Source organism: Micromys minutus (genome assembly GCF_963924665.1).
Source record: "Micromys minutus genome assembly, chromosome: 3".
NCBI classification, from domain to species: domain Eukaryota; kingdom Metazoa; phylum Chordata; class Mammalia; order Rodentia; family Muridae; genus Micromys; species Micromys minutus.
Genome location: NC_137972.1, coordinates 51,268,808 through 51,287,754, shown reverse-complemented (window position 1 = coordinate 51,287,754; position 18,947 = coordinate 51,268,808). Strand labels below are relative to the sequence as shown.

At 43.7% G+C, this 18,947-nt stretch overlaps 1 protein-coding gene across 8 annotated transcripts in view; it reads right to left on the bottom strand.

Annotated features, from left to right (window-relative positions):
- The window catches only part of MAGI1 (membrane associated guanylate kinase, WW and PDZ domain containing 1), a 565,599-nt gene that overhangs the window by 511,198 nt on the left and 35,454 nt on the right, over positions 1-18,947 (bottom strand). The window lies entirely within an intron of this gene.

Sequence of the window (18,947 nt, the reverse complement as noted above, 5' to 3'; positions counted from 1 at the left end):
TCTCATATGAAATGTCTCTTAGCAACTAATGACCCTGGATATCAGGAAGAAAAGTGAGGCACAGGAGTATGAGAACAGCACCAGACCTAACTTACTCATGACTGTGGTATATCGTGTGTGGGCCTTATGGTTAATTTTTTTTGTTTTGAAAAGAAGTACTCTGGAGCTAGAGAAGAGCACATACATGATTAGAGTATGTGAGGTTCTGGGTTTGAGCCTCGGCACCCAAAACTCTAAAATAAAAGGCAGTACATTTGGTTATAAAAAATTGATGCGGTTTCGATTCAACTCACTGTCAGTGATGTAGGTTGTTTCGAGCACAACTTCCAATGTTCTGTGATAATATTAGCATTCCCTTCAAAGAGGCAGTTAGTAAATACTCATATATTAAAAGAGGTATTTTTAGTCTCAAGAACCTATAACCACCACTGTACTAAACCAGCATAATCCCTAACTACATTCTAAATATTGATCCTTCTACCCACAGATAAATGAGGCCATCACCCCTCATCAAGGAAACCCCTCTTTGAAACAGAAAGCATCATATAAAACCACAACTGATCAAGTCAGAGTTGTAGAGCCCAGACCCAAATGAGACATCAGTCACAAAACCTTGGCACCTCAGGCCCAGGGGTCATTCTGGAAGAAGGATTCTAAGAGCCAGAGAAACACAGAATCTCCTAGAGATGCCTAAAACTATACACATGAAGTCTCACCAACATGACTGCCTAAGCACGGTCTAAACAAGAATGACATCAATAGAATCCTAAGAGTGAGAAAAAAAGCCTTCTCCAGGAAAGAGCACAATTGGTTTATCCAGTACCAAATAATCAGTCCTGAAAGTGTGTGTGTGCACGCGCGTGTGCTTGCGTATGTGTAATATTATATGTAGTAAGTGGTTACTCCCAGCACTCAACTAATAGAGGCAGGTGGATCTCTGTGAGTTTGAGGCCAACTCAGTTTAGATGTGGGTTCCTGGATAGCCAGGGCTACATAGTGAGACCCTATATTAAAGAAAGAAAGAAAGAAAGAGAGAGAGAGAGAGAGAGAGAGGGAGGGAGGGAGGGAGGGAGGGAGGGAGGGAGGGAGGGAGGGAGGAAGGAAGGAAGGAAGGAAAGAAGGAAGGAAAGAAGGAAGAAAGGGAAAAAAAGGACCCAAGCAAGTGAGTAAGTCTTGTTCTCACTTCAACGATCTTCATATTCATAAGTCATTTGTAATATGACAGCCCAAGAAAGTTTTCAAAAAGAACTGGAAAACAGACATATTTACATTATTTTTGTCTCCTGTGATAACATAATTTCCAAGAAGTTCCCCAACTATCTCTCCTTGACCATTAAGAACATATGTGCATATGACCAAAATGACCAGGCACCACATGGCCCAGAAGAAATTGAATTCAAAATCAGGGGTGAGTTAAGAACTTTTCCTTTCATCCCAGCACTCAAGAGGCAGAAATGGCAAACCTTGTGAGTGTGAGGCCATCCGGTCTGCACACTAAGTTAGAGACCACCTAGGGCTACCTAGAGAGATCCTATCTCAAAGAAAAGCAGGGGGTCTTCCTTGACTCAACACCCCCATTTCAGACAATGTTAAGAGTAACTCTTCACAGGTTCCAGTCAATTCTGAACATTCCCTAACTTACACACTCAAGATCATGGCTACCTTGATCCTCACAAACCAAGATTCATGGAAGAAAGCCCAGGGGTGGCCATCACTCTCAAAGGAGGGGCAAAAAGGCCACCATAGAGAAGTGAGAGGCAGCAAACACCCTCTAACCGTAACCTTGGGCAAGAACTTCAACTGTAAGTCTCAAGCTGATGGTCATCTACAAAGAAAGAGAAACTTGGGGGGGGGGGCACAAAACTAATCTGAGAATAGAACGCTATATTATTTGGGAATAAGACTTATTTTAAAAGTGTTTCAAAACTGAACATGCTAGCATGTGCTTTGAATCTCTGCATTTGAGGCAGAAGTAGGCAGATCTGCGTGTTGGCAGCCAATCCAGTCAACACAGCCAGTTCTAGGCCAGCCAGAGCAAGACCTATCTCAAAAAACACAGAAAGCCTGTTGAAAAGAGTGTAACAAGATAAAACATGGCCACCAATGTAGCCTTCAGCACTTGCATCCTCACAGAAACAGAATTGTGTTTGAATAAAATAAATGCTAAGCATTAAGGCAAAAACACATCTTGTTGTTAAGCTCTGGATTGTAAATACCTAGCACTCCATTGAGAGTCAACTAAGGGAAGACAGCTCTGTCAATAAAGTGTTTGCCTCACAAGAGTAAGGACCTGAGCTGGATCCCCATGGCCCACATTTTTTTAAAAAATAGAGGTCAGACATGGTAGTATGCTGGCTTGTGTGTTTGTAATCCCAGAATTCGAGGAGAGACTGGCAGATCTCTGGGTTTACTGGCCAGCCAGCTTAGCCTATTGGAGTTCTGGGCCAGGGAAAGACACTGTCTCAAAAGAACAAAAGGAGAGGACTGGAGAGACAGCTCAGTGGGTAAGAGTGAAAATACCTCTTGTAGAGACACCAAATTTAGTTCCCAGCACCCACATCAGCTCACAAGCACCTCTAACTCCAGCTTAAAGGATCCCAGGGACCCTCCCTAGCCTGCACAAGCACCTGCGTGCCCACGCATGGAACTGCACACAAACATCCATATATATGCACATCATTAAAAACAAATCCAAACAAGAAGTAAACCTATTGAGAAACAATACCTAATGCCCCACATATGTGCTCCCAGTTTCAAATGAGCAGAAACACACACATGCACTCACACAAACAATGCACAATGAAGTTTTCTTTCCTAATTTTTTAGGTTAGCAAAATAATGGGCTGTTCATTCTTCAAACACAGATCACTGTGCTTTCTCTTCCTGTGCATGCTAAGGAAGGGCTCTACGCCTGAGCTCCACCTTCAGGCCTCGATCCATATCTGATGAGTGACAGTGACGGTGATAGTAACAAGGACAGCATGTTAAGAGCTCGCCTCCCTGGGTTGCCAGGTACCACTTTACATACTTTCCACAGACTGGCAACTCCTGCCTTCTGAGATGACATCACTACTCTCGTTTTCCAAAGCCAAGAAAGGAAAAAAAAAAACCACCAATGAGGTCTGAAAGGCTGGGTAGCTGACAGCAAGAGCTACAGGGGCTGCTCCCAGTTCACACTCTCGGCCTCTAGAAGGAATGCTGACTGACTAAAGGAAAGCCTAGGAGAGGAGATGAGAAGTCCCCAGTCCCGGGGAACACCGCAGAAATGCCTTGTTTAAAAGGCGACTCACCAAGCCTTTAATTTGAATTTAAAAAAAAAAATTTAAAACCCAGTATTTATCTGGAAACAAGCTGTAGGTTCAGAAAGCATTCAGAATGGGATGCGACTGTTTAAGTCACATTGTTCCAAGGCTTTTCATCCAAGTCGGGTCAGCCATTTCAAAAGACAGAAAAGTTCACAGCCGAAACACTTATAAGTGGTTTGAAAGCAATTTCAGAGAGAAGCCCAGAGAACTTCACTGCCCTCTACATTTTCTGAGATAAAAGACCTCTGCATAATTTTCACAACTTCAAAGGGCAGCACAAATAAGCAATGGTCCATAAATCAGTAACTACTGGAGCAGAAAGCAAGGGGAGAAATAAATAGTATGTCCACATAAAGGGAGGCAAATGTTTATGTCAGAGAGCAAACGAGTTTACCTTATAATGTGCATTAGGTTTTCTAAGAAACTTCATGCATTACGGTGTCTGTGCTCTTCAACATTAAGGAACAATTCTTTTTACAAATGAATCACCTCACAGTGTAGCCAAGGGCTACATTTTATGGTCCAGGCTGGACTCCTCAAACTCACAGTAATCCTCTTACCTCACCTCAAGAGTGCTGGAACCACAGGCATGAACCATTATGACGGCTTCATAAATTGTTTCAAAGATAAGTTCTACCAGACGTCAGAAGCCTGAATCTGGGTCTGCCAGTTACAAATGGCTTCAACTTGAACTTCCGGTACTGGCTCTGGATGCATCCACTCCAGAGTCACTGTCATGTGAGGATTGGAGGGAGACAAATCTACAATCACCAGTTCATTAGCACATCACACACACCAGACACTTATAATTAATATTTTCATAAAGCCTTAATTACCTCCTTGATGGCAGTCACTCCTCGTGGCATATTATGAATACACCAGAAGCATTAATTTATTGGATGTAAATATTTAAATATGCCATCATTTTTATAGCTGGGTTTTAGCATTTCTTCTCTCTTTAAATTTACCCGGGAAGAAAGAAGCCACAGTTATCTGGTGCTTCTGCCTAACAGATGGGATGGAATGGCTTCCTGGCCAGGGGCAGGAAGGTGGAGAACACTCTGCCTTTTCTCTCCAGGCTACACCTTGCAGTGGTAGACACAGCAACAGAGGGGCACGTGTGGCTTGCCTAAATTGAGACCAGGGAGGTGTGAGCTACCATCTCAGACAGATCTTAAACTCACCTGGGACAGAAACCCTTTCCCTAAGCCTACACTGCATCCTGAAACCATGAGAAAATAGACAGATGGCCAATGCACTAAGCTCAGGGGAGAAGGGCATATCTGTGTCTCCAGACTGGATGGAGTTCCAGCTGAGATGAAAGAAAAGGGGAGAGAGGGAGAGAGGGAGGGAGGGAGGGAGGGAGGGCCCACACTTTTTATCTCTATGTTCACAATTTTAAATCTCCAACCCTGCCGACTTTGGAGTATTTTTACCTGACACAGTTGCTAAGTAACATGTAGGGATGGGGAGATGGCTTGCTGCAAAAGCATAAACATTTGGATTTGATCCTCCAGAACCAAAGTATTTAAAAAAAAAAAAAAGTGCACCTAGAATCCCCAAACTGGGAAGGCAGAGACAGGAAGATCACTCAGGCTTTCTGAGCAGATAGTCCAACTGAATCAGTGAGTTCCAAGTCTCAAAATATAAGGTAGAAGCCAGGCATGGTGGCACATACCTTTAATCTCAGTACTCGGGGAACAGAAGCAGGCAGATCCTGAGTTCAAGGCCAGCCAGGTCTACAGAACTAGGTCCAAGACAGCCAAGGCTACACCAAGAAACTTTGTTCTGAAAACTGACATGAAGACAGTGGTGATCATGATGGTCGTGGTGGTGGTGGTGATGTAGAAATCACTTGAGTAAGACACTGAAGAATAACTTCTGCCACCCCCCCCCCCAACACACACACACACACACTCTCTGACATGTAAATGACCCACAAGCCACCTTCTGGGCATCTATCATTAGCCTTTTCACACATCTAATATGAATGACATCTCATACAATACTTGTCTGGGAGGTGCTACAATCTCTCAGTTTTACAGATGCTCAAACTGAAGCTCAAAAATCCCAAAATCTTAGTCCAGCATCAATGAGACAGGACCAAAGAAATTGTGACTGCAACCTCCAGTGAGTAATACTCCAAAATCCAGAGTTTCCCTTTTTTTGTAAATAGGTTCTTTTCTCATACACTATATCCTAATCATAGATTCCTTTCCCTCCACCCCTCCCAGTTCCTCCCCACTTTCCCTCCACTCCAGACCCACAGCCTTTCTGTCCCTCATTAGAAAAAAACAGGCTTCTAAGACAACAACTAAACATGACAAAATAAAATCGGACGAAGCAAAAACTATCAGATCAAAATTGTACACAGCAACCCAAATCAGGAGAAGAGTCCCAAAAGCTGGCACAGCCGTCAGGGACCCAGTCGCTCTGACGGTGGGGATTCTCATAAAAACACCACACTAATAGCTCCAACATATGCAGAGGACCTGGCATAGACCCTGTATTCCCTGTGCTTCCAGCTTCCTTTTCTGTGAGCTCATGTGCCTTGTTTAGTTGATTCAGAGAGCCATGGTCTCCTGTCTGACCCTTACAATCTTTCTGCCTCCTCTTCCAGGGCATTTCCGGAGCTCTAACGGAAGGGATCTCATGAAGACCTTCAATACAGGCTGGGTCTCTGCATCTGTTCCCATCTGCTCCGGAAGAAGCTCCAGGAAGAAGCCTCTATCCTGATAGCAGAGTATCACCAGCAGAGTTCCTTCCTGCACCAAGGAGAAAAGAATGTAGGGGTGAGGGCTCCAGGCAGGCACCAGCTCAACTTAAGAAAGTAGAAAACTAATCTGCCTCAATATCCAACTATACCACTCTCGGGCACACACACAAATGACATACCATCTACCACAAGGACAGGTGCTCAACCAGGTCCATTGCAGGCATATTATTACTTAGCCAGAACTTAGGTGTTCCTCAACAGAAGAATGAATAAAGAAAATGGGGTCCACTTAAACAGTGGAGTATTGCTCAGCTGTTTCAAAAAAAAAAAAAAAAACGACATCATGAAATTTGCAGACAAATGATGGATGGAACTAGCAAAAGATCATCCTAAGTGAGACAGCCCAGACCCAGAAAGACAAAGATGGTATGAACTCACTTAGAAGTGGATATTAGCCATTAAGTAAATGATAGACAAGCTACAATCCATAAAACCAGAGAGGTTAGGTTAAAAAGGGGGTCTACGAACAGGCGCATGGATCTCCATGGGTGGAGGGAAATCGAATAAATTTTACAGGCAGACTGGAAGCAGGTGGGGACAGGAGTTGGGGGAAGAATCAGGTAGTGGGAGAGACAGTCCCATACTGTTTGCTTGTGTCATTAAGCAAGGGATAATTCCATCTTAATGACCTTCTCCAGCCAAAAGGACAAAATGAGAACTTAAGTCTGAACACACACTGAAGCTACAACTGGAGCCTAGATCTGGTCACTTTTAAATGGAAACAATGAAACCACAGCAAGAGCACCTCACAGTTTAGAGCCTCTCAGGAGGCTTGTGATCCTGCAACCACATAAGAAACTATTAGTGACTGATTGGAAACACTAACCTCTGACATTACTAAAACTCTGTACTTGACCTAAATCCAGGGGATGTCTATGGCATTTCTTTTTAACCTGCAGAGCCTAGATGGCAGAGTGGTTGATTATTTTCGAATTGAAAATTAACAGAGGTTTAAATGTTGTTTCACAATGTCGCAACATGGCCCTTAAGTAAAGGTAGGATCCAAAATCATCCCCCAGTTCGGCGGCAGCAGAGCAAGTCCACTATGCCCACCATTTCTCTTCCCCTCCATCTTTCTACCCAGTACATCCCAACCTGCAATGTACGGCTGCTACCAATGGTGCAGAAGCCTGCAGCTCACATGCTGCTGCCCACAAAGGAGGACAGATGCAGAGCGAGCCAACAAGGACAAAATAACAACACAATGCCAAATAGAGAAAAGTAGTCAAGCTTATAGATGCAGTAATCCGGGCGGCCTGCAGGTTTACTCTATGATTAGCAGCTACTACTCAGTTCAGTGAGCCCAGCTATCCCAAATAGAGGACAATCACAGCCCAGGAAGAGGACACAAGAAGAAGCTGTAAAAGTGTAATTAGCAAGAACTTGCTATTTAAAATTATCATTGCTAATGTGAAGCATTTTCCCCTTAAAACCTCTGACAGTTTTTATCTTTCTCTAACCTGCGCATGCCTCCAATCCCCTTGCAGGCAGAGGATATACTCAACACTTCCTGGATGACCAAAATCCTCAGAGTAGATAGTCCAGGGACCTAGGGAAAAACCAAGTGCTACTGTTTTAAAAATAGAAAAATGGAACAATAACAGGACTCTTAATGGTACTCATAGATCAATGTCTGCTCCGCCTTCAGAGCAGCTTCCTCCCGAAGCCATAGCCAGACATGCTGAGAACACTCAGCCCTAAATGGGATGTCTCCTTCAAGCTCCCCCCTCAGGGCTCAGGGAACCCCGTGGAAGAGAAGGTGGAAAGAGTGTAAGAGCCAGAAGGGATGAGGACACCAAGGAAGCAAGGCTTTCTAAGTCAACATGGTTGGCAAACACATGAACTCAGGTGAGCCTGCAGTGGTGTGCACAAGGCCTACACAGGTCCACCCCAGAGGGGTCCTAGATATATAAATATATTTTTTAACTCTACAGGTCCTTTGTGTACATATTGTGGCTTCCAGTTTGATGCTTAAATGGAATTCCTGAGTGGGTCTCTGAGTCTTTCCTGGGCTCTTTTCCTTCTATTTGTTTTGTCCTCTTCTGATGCTTTAGTTTTTGTTTTATCATTATGGTACGGTACGGTACGGTACGGTACGGTATGGTATGGTATGGTATGGTATGTTACAGTACCGTATAGTATAGTATAGTATAGTATAGTATAGTATAGTATAGTATAGTATAGTATAATCCCTTAGAAGCTGGTTTGTTCTCTAGTAAGAGACAGAGGGTGCATCCGGATGGGAAAGGAGGTGTGGAGGAACTGGGAAGAGTAGAGGAAGGAAAACAAAAAGCAGGACATATTATATGAGAAAAAATACGTTTTCAATAAAGGGGGCAAATGTTCACTTGCTCACTTGACCCTTACTCAACTTGGGAAAATACACATAAGAATCGGTTCCCACGTGACAGCTGACTTAACCAAGACTCCTAAAGAGGCAGAGTTGCCTGTAATCCTCAAGTTAGTAAGTGGTGGAAATCAGCCTACACGCCAATGGCTGATGACCTAAAATTAGAAAACTCAAGTGCAGACACTACTCAGAAACCTGGCCTCACATTCCTGTAAGAGCAGAACCTGGAAATCTGAAAATGAACATTTTTCCCATTATTTAATTTATTCATGCAAGTTAATACTGTTTTCCCCTGGTTATTTTTAAAGACCAAGCAGGTCTATGCCTGGCAATAGTGTGAACTTCCAATTATGACAGTGCTTATAAGTTTTCTCTAATGTAGAAATCTTAAAAGTTAATTAGGGCTTCTGACATGGCTCAGTGGGTAAAGACAACTGTTGTCAGGCCTGAGTTAGATCCCTGGACCCACGTAGTACGGGGTCGAAAGAGAGAACTGATTCTTCAAAGTTGCTTCCTGATCTCTACGCTCACACAACACCCACACTCATACACAAAGTAAATTTTAAGATGTTAATAGCTAAATAAAGCAAGTCAATAACATGATTGTAGAGAAGACCATAAAGACCTCTGCCTCGGAGTCTGATTCCCTCAACTAGAGACATGGTTTATCTGCACTGCAATTACTGAAGTGCATGTGACTATGGGACTTGAGGTTGCTTTTCTCATCCCCAGAAAACTGAGGCAACCACTTGGGCAAGCTTGTCATAGCAGACTACATATCCCGAGCTGCTTCCAATGCAAGCGAGTTCAAATACTTACTAATCACTATTACATGACAGACTCAAAGTCAAATATAAGTTGTGATGAAAATATCTTCCTTGCTTAGATGGCAGCCTAGAAGAGTTAAGTACCAGAGAGGGATGGGGTTTGATCAAGGGTTAGTTAACCTCAAGAAGCTGTAGCAGGGTTAGGTAAACTGGTCCCCAGGAGTTACCTCTTACTGATCAGCATTCACTAAGACACTGTCAGCACTCCTGACCAACCCAGACAGCTGGGCAGCTAAGGAAGCTGTCCTGACAAAGACATTCAGTCAGTCTATAAAGTCCACGAATCTATTCTCTTCTCCCAGGTCCTGGCAGAGTACTATTCCTTGCTCTTCGTGATAAAGTGGACCGAATGCAGTTTAAATGGAAGAAAACTTACTGGGTGTGCGGCAAGCTCACACACACCAAATTGGTCTGGGGATATAACTCAGTTGTCCACTATTTACCTAGCATGCACAAAGACCTAGGCTTGACTCCCCACCACATCTGTAATCTTAGTCCTTGGGAGGCAGAAGCAAGAGATCAGGAGTTCAAAGCATCCTTGTAAACAAAGATGGCTTTAGGCCTTTTCTGGCGATTGATGGGGTGGGTTGGGCAAGAGGAGGAAGAAGTGCTCTGTAATCAAACTTAAAAAACAGCACCTTTCACCTGATTTCTATCATTTTGTCTTCCTTTCAACGTCAAAACTTGCCAAGAAAACGTTGCTCCTGCCCTCCCAGGAGGAGCTTGTTAAAACAGATCCTCATTTAGCAAGGCCGGGAGGGGACCTGAAAATCTGTATCTAATGCTGCTCCTGTTGAATAGCAAAACCCTGTTTCAGATCCTTACAGGAGAACAGAGCTGGGCCACAGGCCTTCCCAAGGCTTCTTAAATCCCTTTCTCTTCCCAAGAAGAAATTACTGAATTTCATTTCCAGATAAGGAAATGAATTATTTAACAAACATCTCATTTAATCGAGAAACACTGCCAACAGGCTTCATGGGGTTTAAATGACATATTAATCTGCTTACATCTCACAGCTTTCCTGGCAACATAAAGGGTGCCAGTTTCCCGGAACCCTTTAACATGACAGCTGCCTCACTTCCCCACAGCAAACAGCCCTGGGAGTCACTACAGTAGTGGTTTGAAACCTTCCTACTACAGCGACCTTTTAATACAATGCCTCATGCTGTGGCTACCCCAAAGCATAAAATTAGGTGTCACTACTTCATAGCTGTAATTTTGTCATTGTTATGAATCATACTGTAAATATCTGACGTTTTGTCATTTGGAGCATCCTCCAACGGGGGTCGAGACCCACATTTAAGAACCACGGCACTACTGGAACTTGCAGACTATTAGAAGGAGCACAAGCCCTCCCTGTAAACCAGATGAACAGGAATAATCCACCTCTGAGCGGACACCACTCAGTATCTCTTCTGTCCAAGAACGACGCTGGGGTACCAACCATTTTGAGTTTTACTGACAGAAGCAAAAACAGGTTCAGCGCCACAGTCTAGGCAGCCTTCAGAAACACTTTTTTTTAACTGAATCAAATTATTGTTTTTTTTAAACTAGCTGACCTTGAACTCACTGTGCAGCCTAGGCTGGCCTTGAACTGTCATTCCTCCTGCCTCCCTCTCAAAAGTGCTGGGATCAGAGATGCGCAAAGTATACCCACTTGACTGTACATAACTTCATTATAACAACTTATGAGTTAGGTGATGAAACTCTGCTAAGCCAGATGTGATGTCTGACTCCATGAGGTAAGTATCCTCTGCAGCTCAGGCATCACTGGCACATGCACATAGCAAGAGAACATTAAATAAGCCGGCAAGGCAGCTAATAAGAGCCAGCACCTTGGAATGAAACAGATTCTCATCCATTATGAGATCCATGCTCTTAACCTCTAATCTGTGCTCCCAATTCAGACGAGTGCAAGCACGTGACTGTGTGGGTAATTGTGGACACACACACACACACACACACACACACACACACACAGAGAGAGAGAGAGAGAGAGAGAGAGAGAGACTTCAGAGGACTTCAAGTTATCTTCCTCTTTCACTCTCCACTGCCCTCTGACAGCTAGGCTGGCTGGCCAAGGGACCCACTTGCCTCTGACCCCCAGGGCAGGAATTAGATACTCACTGCCTTGCCAAGCGTTTCATATAGGTGTGCGAGAGTCAAACTCAGGCCTTCATACAACAAAGCAACTGCTTATCCACTGAGCCATCTCCCCAGCTCCCTCATACACTCATGCCTGGGGTACCCACTAGAATGGCACACAGCAAGAGGAAAGCAAAAACTACTTAGCTGAAGTCACGGACCTCGGTAAAGCAGTCACAAGCCCTGCAATGTTCAATAGAGGGTTCTAGAAGTGTACAAACAGTGGATCCTGAGCTCGGGGGAGAAATCCAAGTAAAAAGCCTGGCATAACTTGCACACATAAAAGAAAGAACCAACAACAATTTCAATCCTTGTTTCCACTTCAACTAGTGGGTCTGTTCAGTTTTCCTCTGTTTTTTACAAAGATGAACCTCCTGCATAGAGAAGACACAAAACTGCCATTTCTCTGGACTAAGAAGGAAATCAAGAGTTACATGGTCAGTGCTAACATGAGAGGCACAGGTCCTCAGTACACTCCTCCACCAAATACAAGCTTCTGGGGAACACGGATATTGCCCACCCCAATCCTTAACTCTCACACAGACTGCACAGGCCCCGAACAAACACAGAAGCAACTGTGAGCCTCCGATGACTCAGCGTGCCTTGGCTTCTCCCTAGTGCAGACAGACATCACAAACACATTTCCAGAAAGGTGCTAAGATAGCAACAACATAAGAACAGATGCAGTACAGCTTAGAGATGGATCGGATGCCCCATGATGCATTGCAGCAAGCCAATCACCACTATGGCTCATGAGCAATGAAGCCATCCACACTGACCCCGTTCAGAATTCAAGAGAGGAAAACAGATTTGGTCACACCAAAGCCTTAAGTGTATCAGAAATGCACCAAACTTCTTCTACCAGTACAGCTTAAAGAACCAAAATGTACACTCATCTAACCCATTTTACCTGTAGGAATTTACCACTCCCTTAAAAGATTTTTCAGTTTTATTAGTGTGTGAGTGAGTGAGTGAGTGAGTGAGTGAGTGAGTGAGTCTGTCTGTCTGTCTGTCCATCCAGAGGACAACATTGTTGGACCTTTCTGAAGAAACTGGTTCTTCCCTCCAGACAGAAGTTCTAGGGATTGACCTCGGGTCATCTAGCTTGTGTGGCTAGCTAAGCCACCTCACCAGCCCAGTAAGGATTTTTTGAGAAGAGTCAAATCCAAACTGTATCACTGGGACCCAAATAGTGAATTCAAATGTTACTCAGGTTACTGAAGGTGGTAGAACCAAGAACTATGGTCCTTAAGCCCATAAGTTTAACTTCCCTGGATATGCTCTTGTCTCCAGAATTTTCATGCCTGCCCGACATTATTCCGGCGTCAGTTTCCAGAGCATTCGTTTTTAGAATATCCATGCCTACCTAAGTCTGTGTTCTAGGCATTCAGAAGAGATACTTGCAGACAAATGTCTGTGCACCAATTACACTCAATATTTTCTCCTTAAAGAAAAAGTAATTACAATTCTAAGGATTTCAGCCTGCCCCGTACAAATGAGGACTAGAATCTAGAATCTACCACTCATGAGCTATAAACTTAAGAAACCAATGAACTCTGGTCTCCAGTCCCTTACCTAAAATATGGGAATAATTCCAACAGCCAAGTAACTACCCTTAAGGTGTCTAGAAATATCAAAAACACATGCCATCACATATGGCCAGCACCTCACCCAAGACAGGGGACACAGGAAACTCTTAATAACTACCAGCTACAATTATAACTTGTCTTTTTATACTACACCTAACCCTAAATTAACAGTGTGACACTTCATCTTTTTAAAGTCTCATAATTCTACCCCATTGAAGCCTAACTGAATTTAAAATATACACCAAAAACTAAAAAAGAGATACAGGCACAGCTGCCAAGTGGCAAGTAAAAAGCAGTAATTTTCCATCATTGGAATATATTTAGTGATAACTATAAATGAAAAACTAAGAGGGGAAAAAAAAATCCCTACTTCTAAGCACCAGTCCAGTCTGACAGCTTGAAGCACACTAAAGGAAGCTTGACTTGTAGTTCCTCTGACCCTGCTCCTTCCTGGCACCCGCCAAAGCCGGGTGAACAGCTGCCACATCACCTGTTCTGCACCAGGGGCTCTCTGCCAGGTAAAGATGACACCTTCCAGCTTATAGTGGCCCCCAAACACGGTAAGCCATCATGTGACTGGTATGTGCTCGGTTTAACAAGCCGACCTTGCTATTGCTGAGCAAGGCGACAATGACATCATCTCTACACGCCCGATCTGTGTGACCTACTGTCAATTTTCTCAGAGCAAAAAAGGAATTAGTCCTTTTTAGGCAAGTTGGAAGCCACAACTTGCTTAGTAGAGGCAGGTATAGCATGTATGTGCATGTACACACACACACACACACACACACACACACACACACACACACACACACTTTCTAAAAACCTCAACTGCAGATCAGGGGGCCTTTCTGGAGAACCATTTCTATTGTAGACATGGTTTTAAATGGGTGTATGGGTACAGTTCCTGTCTCAAGAGCTGTGGTCTGGCAGAAGATCTCAATTACCTTGACCTTCCCTACTTTACGTTCCACTGTGAAGGGCTCCATTCAAAATGCAAACCATTAAAACCTGCACTAACTTATCCACAGACCAAAAGCCACAGTACAAGAGTTGTCATTCTAGAATAAAGTCACATGACAGAGAGAGACGCAACTCAGCCACAGAGGATGTAATAAAAATGAGAACAGGTACATGTTACAGTTCCGCTGAGTCATGCTCCACCACAGCACCCTGGCTGCCATGTAAAATTATCTTGCTTGGTGATTTGCTTTCATGTTCTGGTCCTTCCCTCCACAGCAGAACCCCCACAGAGCAAAGATGCTGTCCACCTTGTTCACATTACATCTGGACTCAGAAGACACGGCAGAAGTGGTGGTGGATTCTATCGTTTTCTTGGAGAACATTCCTCCTCCCTCCTACTCTAGGATCCATGGGAGGACTGTACTTTATTGGCCTGCTCTGGGTATGCTGGGATGATGCCATGTGATGTCGATTCCAAGGCTAGCCTCTAGAATAAGATCCACAGGGCTCCCCAATCAACTTACACATGGGTGAATGTGAAGTTGAGTGAGTCCAGGGTGATTTGCTACGCAGTGCTTCATGGAGAGATGACTGCCACAGCAGGTTTGCAACAAACATTTGTTGAAGTAACAACAAATGATAAAAACCCACCAGTTCTTTTAATAAAAAATGTATATTTAGAAACTGAGACAAGAGACTAAGACTAACCAATTAGGCCTTCCCTATTTAACCACAGCCAAAGGATAACGACTACTTCTAAAATATGTAGATCATATTCTGAAATGACTGGTTTTTTTTTTTTTTTTTTTTTTTTTACCTTCACTTTTCCTAGAATGCTGCTGATGTAAAAGTTTCAGGCTCGTGAGGTGCCAAATTTTATAGAGTAATATTCCTTTCATCTAGTGCAAAAAGCTCCAAAGCCCATAAAGTTGAGGTTGTAAACTTTTAAGGCACATAGCTTCATGGGGCTAGTGCTGATGTGTTCCCATTATTTGAAACAGTTAATGGAAGTAGTTTTATAGTACACTTACATATTGTACTCACAATTACTTAATTCTTAACAGAGAATAGAATCATCTCTAAATGGGGATAAAACCATGATACCTTTTACTAGTACCTTTTTATTCTGACCCTTTATCACTCAACGCAATGGCTATAAAAGAATCCTTTTCAAAGACACTGTAACTCAGGGAGAAAATAGGCAGAGAGAAGGTAGAAACAATGACTGTGAAGACAATCTGTGGCAGCTCCCCATCTACAGCACTGGTATGCTTACATGCCAAACACAGCAGGTCCCACTTTCATATTGATACACATGATTAAGGTGTATCAAGACTTTCCCCTCCTACTCTACACCTACTACTGTCAAGTATCTGCATGTCTGTGTATGAAGGGAGATAGACAGAGACACAGAGACAATGAGACAAAGGCAGAAACAGAGAGAGACGGAAGACAAAGAGGAACAGAGACCTTGAAGATGCACTTTGTGCTTTACCCAGGCCTTGTAGTAAACATATGACAGATATTCTGTTCCTCATCAAGGCTATTTTAACATGTATTTTAATGGCCTGTGTGAGAAAGTCCAGGTCACTCTGGTACATGATATTACTAACTAGTCCTCTCTGTTTGTAAAAAGGGACCACAGCTTCGGTTTAGACCCTTACACTGTGTGTAGACCACAAAAGCCCATTGGATGCTAAGCTCACCTCTCCTTTTTATCAGGTGGTGACCATTACTCTGATCTTCCATCCCTTTGCTTAAAAGAGGAGATGGCTTAAATAAATAACTTAAACTTTAAAATTATATGATTGATCACCAATCCACAATCTTTGTAATCAAGAACTAATTTTATCATGTTTTGCAAATATAATCCCTTTACAGAGTTCTAATGGGTTCAGAAAACCAGGAAGGAGTTCAATCGTCAGGGTTTTTTGTTTTGGTTTGATTTTGGGGTTTGGTTTTTTTTTTTTTTTTTGTTTTGTTTTGTTTTTGTTTGTTTGTTTGTTTGTTTTGAGAGGGGATTGTCTTTTTATTTTATTGGATAGTCTCTGTATCTACATTTCAAAGGTTATCCCCTTTACCCCCACTCTCATCCCCTCCCCCTCCCATCAACCTTCAGTTTCAATCAAAATTTGTCCAACTACATAACTACATTTCCTTACTAAAAGTAAGTGTAGAAGGGGGAGGCATGGTGATACATGTTTTAATAATCTCAGCACTTGGGAGCATAGAAAGGCAGATCTCTCTTGAGTCTACCTACGGCCTGGCCTATGCAGCAAGCTGTAGGCCAGACAGGGCTACACAGTGAAAACCTGTCTCAAGCAGTTAAGAGCCATGACCGCCCTCCCAGAGTACGCAGGTTCAATCCCCAGCACCTACATGTCTACTCAAGACTGTCTATAACTCTAGACCCAGGGGATCCAGCATCTTCTTCTGGTGTATAGACATTCAGGGGGAAAGGAAAAAAAAAAAAAAAAAAAAAAAACCACATGCACAAAAAAATTAAAGAATTTTAAAAACCTAGCCTGACAATAAACTATTAAAGCAAACCCAGTACTGTAAAAATGCCAGTGCACATTCTTGTGATGCTCCACGTTGATTATTTGCCAGGGTGAATGCTACAGGATGTGCCCTGGAGGCAGTTAAATCTAAACGCAAGCAGAAGGATCCATCAAGATGAAAAAGGTAGCCCATCCTGAGTATTTCAGTAAGACAGCTAAGAAGGTCACCTAGTCTCCACACGTCCTCTGGGACAGGACTCAGCTTAGAGGCTGACTTACAGAAGGCACTTAGGAGTCCCTAACTGCCTGCCAGAGTCTGGGTAGTTTCTGTGGCTCCATCTTCCACATCACTACTTCATATGGACAGCAACTATTTCTTCCCTATCAACCATACTAAGAACCCACCGCATGCCAAGCCCTGACTAAAGGTTTCCCATGTTATCTCATTGACTCTTCCTAGGGATCTGACTAGCAAGAAAGAACCTGAGGCCCAGAGTTACAGACAGCATGTACTAGACCTGATGGCTGTGGTGGCTTGGATGTGCTTGTCCCAGGGAAGGGCACTATTAGGAGATGTGGCCTTGTTGGGGGAAGTGTACCACTGTGGGAGTGGGCAATGAGACCCTCCTCCTAACCACGTAGGAGCCAGTCATCTATGTGGCTTCAGAAGATGTAGAACTCTCAGGTCCTCCTGCACCATGCCTGCCTGGATGCTGCTTGCCTGGATGCTGCTCCCACCACGATGATAAGGGACCTGTAAGCCAGCTCCAATTAAATGGTGTCCTTATAAGAGTTGCCTTGGCCATGGTATCTGCTCACAGCAATGGAAGCCTTAACTAAGACAATGGCATCTTGCCCTAATGCTGGAGACAATGAATACAAAGATGAAAATATTTTCCTCAAGTAACCTTCTATCAAATAGGAGACAGAAGGTATTTGGACAATGTAAATATTTAATACAAACTAAAAGTACAAGATGCTACAAGGAAGTGCACAAACCTCCACATGGGCCACAGGCTAGTCTGCTGGGGGCCTCAAAAACAGAAACTGCCAGGGGTGGTGGCAAGTGCTTTTAATCCCAGCACTAGGTAGGCAGAGGCAGGTGGATCACTGTGAGTTCAAGGCTAGCCTGGTCTACATAGCGAGCTCCAGGACAGCTACAGCTATACGGTAAGACCCTGTCAAAAAAGAAAAGAGAGAGAAAAGGGGAGAAAGGAACAGAGGGACAGGGAAGGAGGGAATGAGATGACAGGAGGGAGGGAGAGAGGAAGGGAAATAGATGAAAATTGAAAGTCATCATTCAGATAAAACGAAAGAAGCTACCTGTAGCAGAACTAGCAAAGTCTTCCTCACCTCCTTCTTGTGGTCAGGGCAAGCATGGGTTCGACAGAGAGCTTCCTGCATGTCTCCCAGGCCTCAGTAGGCTCAGAACTTCGGCAGCTATTGATACAGCAAGTGTCTATTTCATTCAGTGAGCCTCAAACAAAACCAATACACAGCACAGAAGTCTCTCTACCCGTAAAGGGACTCGAAGTAAGTCTCCTTGGACAAAGAATAACTTCAAGATTTTGATTGGAAACACAACATTTTTAATTAGTTTTTTTTTTCCTGTGGAAACAAAGGATAATTTACACAAAAAGAAATGGATGAGAAGGGACAGGTTCACTGTGTGAAATGTCTCCATAATAAGGAATTCTCTCAGCTACCATTTTAATCACTTGACATTTTGTTTCCTTTTAATGCAAATATACAGAAGACAAGCTCCAATCTGACTCCTAAGGATATGGCTGGTAGGCAGGAACCGAGCCTATTTTTAAGATGTTTCAGAGAGCAAAAGAAGATCTGTGATGACTGTGCTGATTGAGGCTCACATGTCCTGGCTGGGCTCTTCTTTCAAACGCAGTGCTTTTGACTCACTACCCTTTGATGTTGGCTCCTTGATACTCACAGAAACAAGTGGCAGAGGAAGAGTGGGTTACCCAGCCAGGTAAATCACACCCAGTGATTGGCACTGGCAGGAAAATTAGAACAGCATGGAACCACTCCACACACAAACTGACACTACTCAACCAGCAATCAGGCCACATTCAGACGTTTAAGGGAAGCGCCTTGAATGGCCCGAACCTAGAGACAAATAGCCAACTGTTTGGATGGGATAGCCTGCACTCAGAGTGGAAGGAGCTCGGGGTTCAAGCACTAACACCAAATGTAAGGGGGGTGTGCTGCTTGGTTTTGCAAACTTGTCCCTGGGGCATTCTCCTGATGACGCCTGTGGGCAGTGCCACCACTAAGCAGGTGGTCCTGGGTTGTATAGACAAACGGAGGAAGACAGGGGCAGCAAGCCAGTAAGCAGCATCCCCCAAGTGGTCTACTTCAAGTTCCTCCCTCGGCTCCTTCAATGATGGACTGACTGTGAACTTAAAGCTGAAATAAGTCCTCGCCTGCCCGGTTTGGTCACAGCCACAGAAGGCAAATCTAGTTCAGGGGAGAG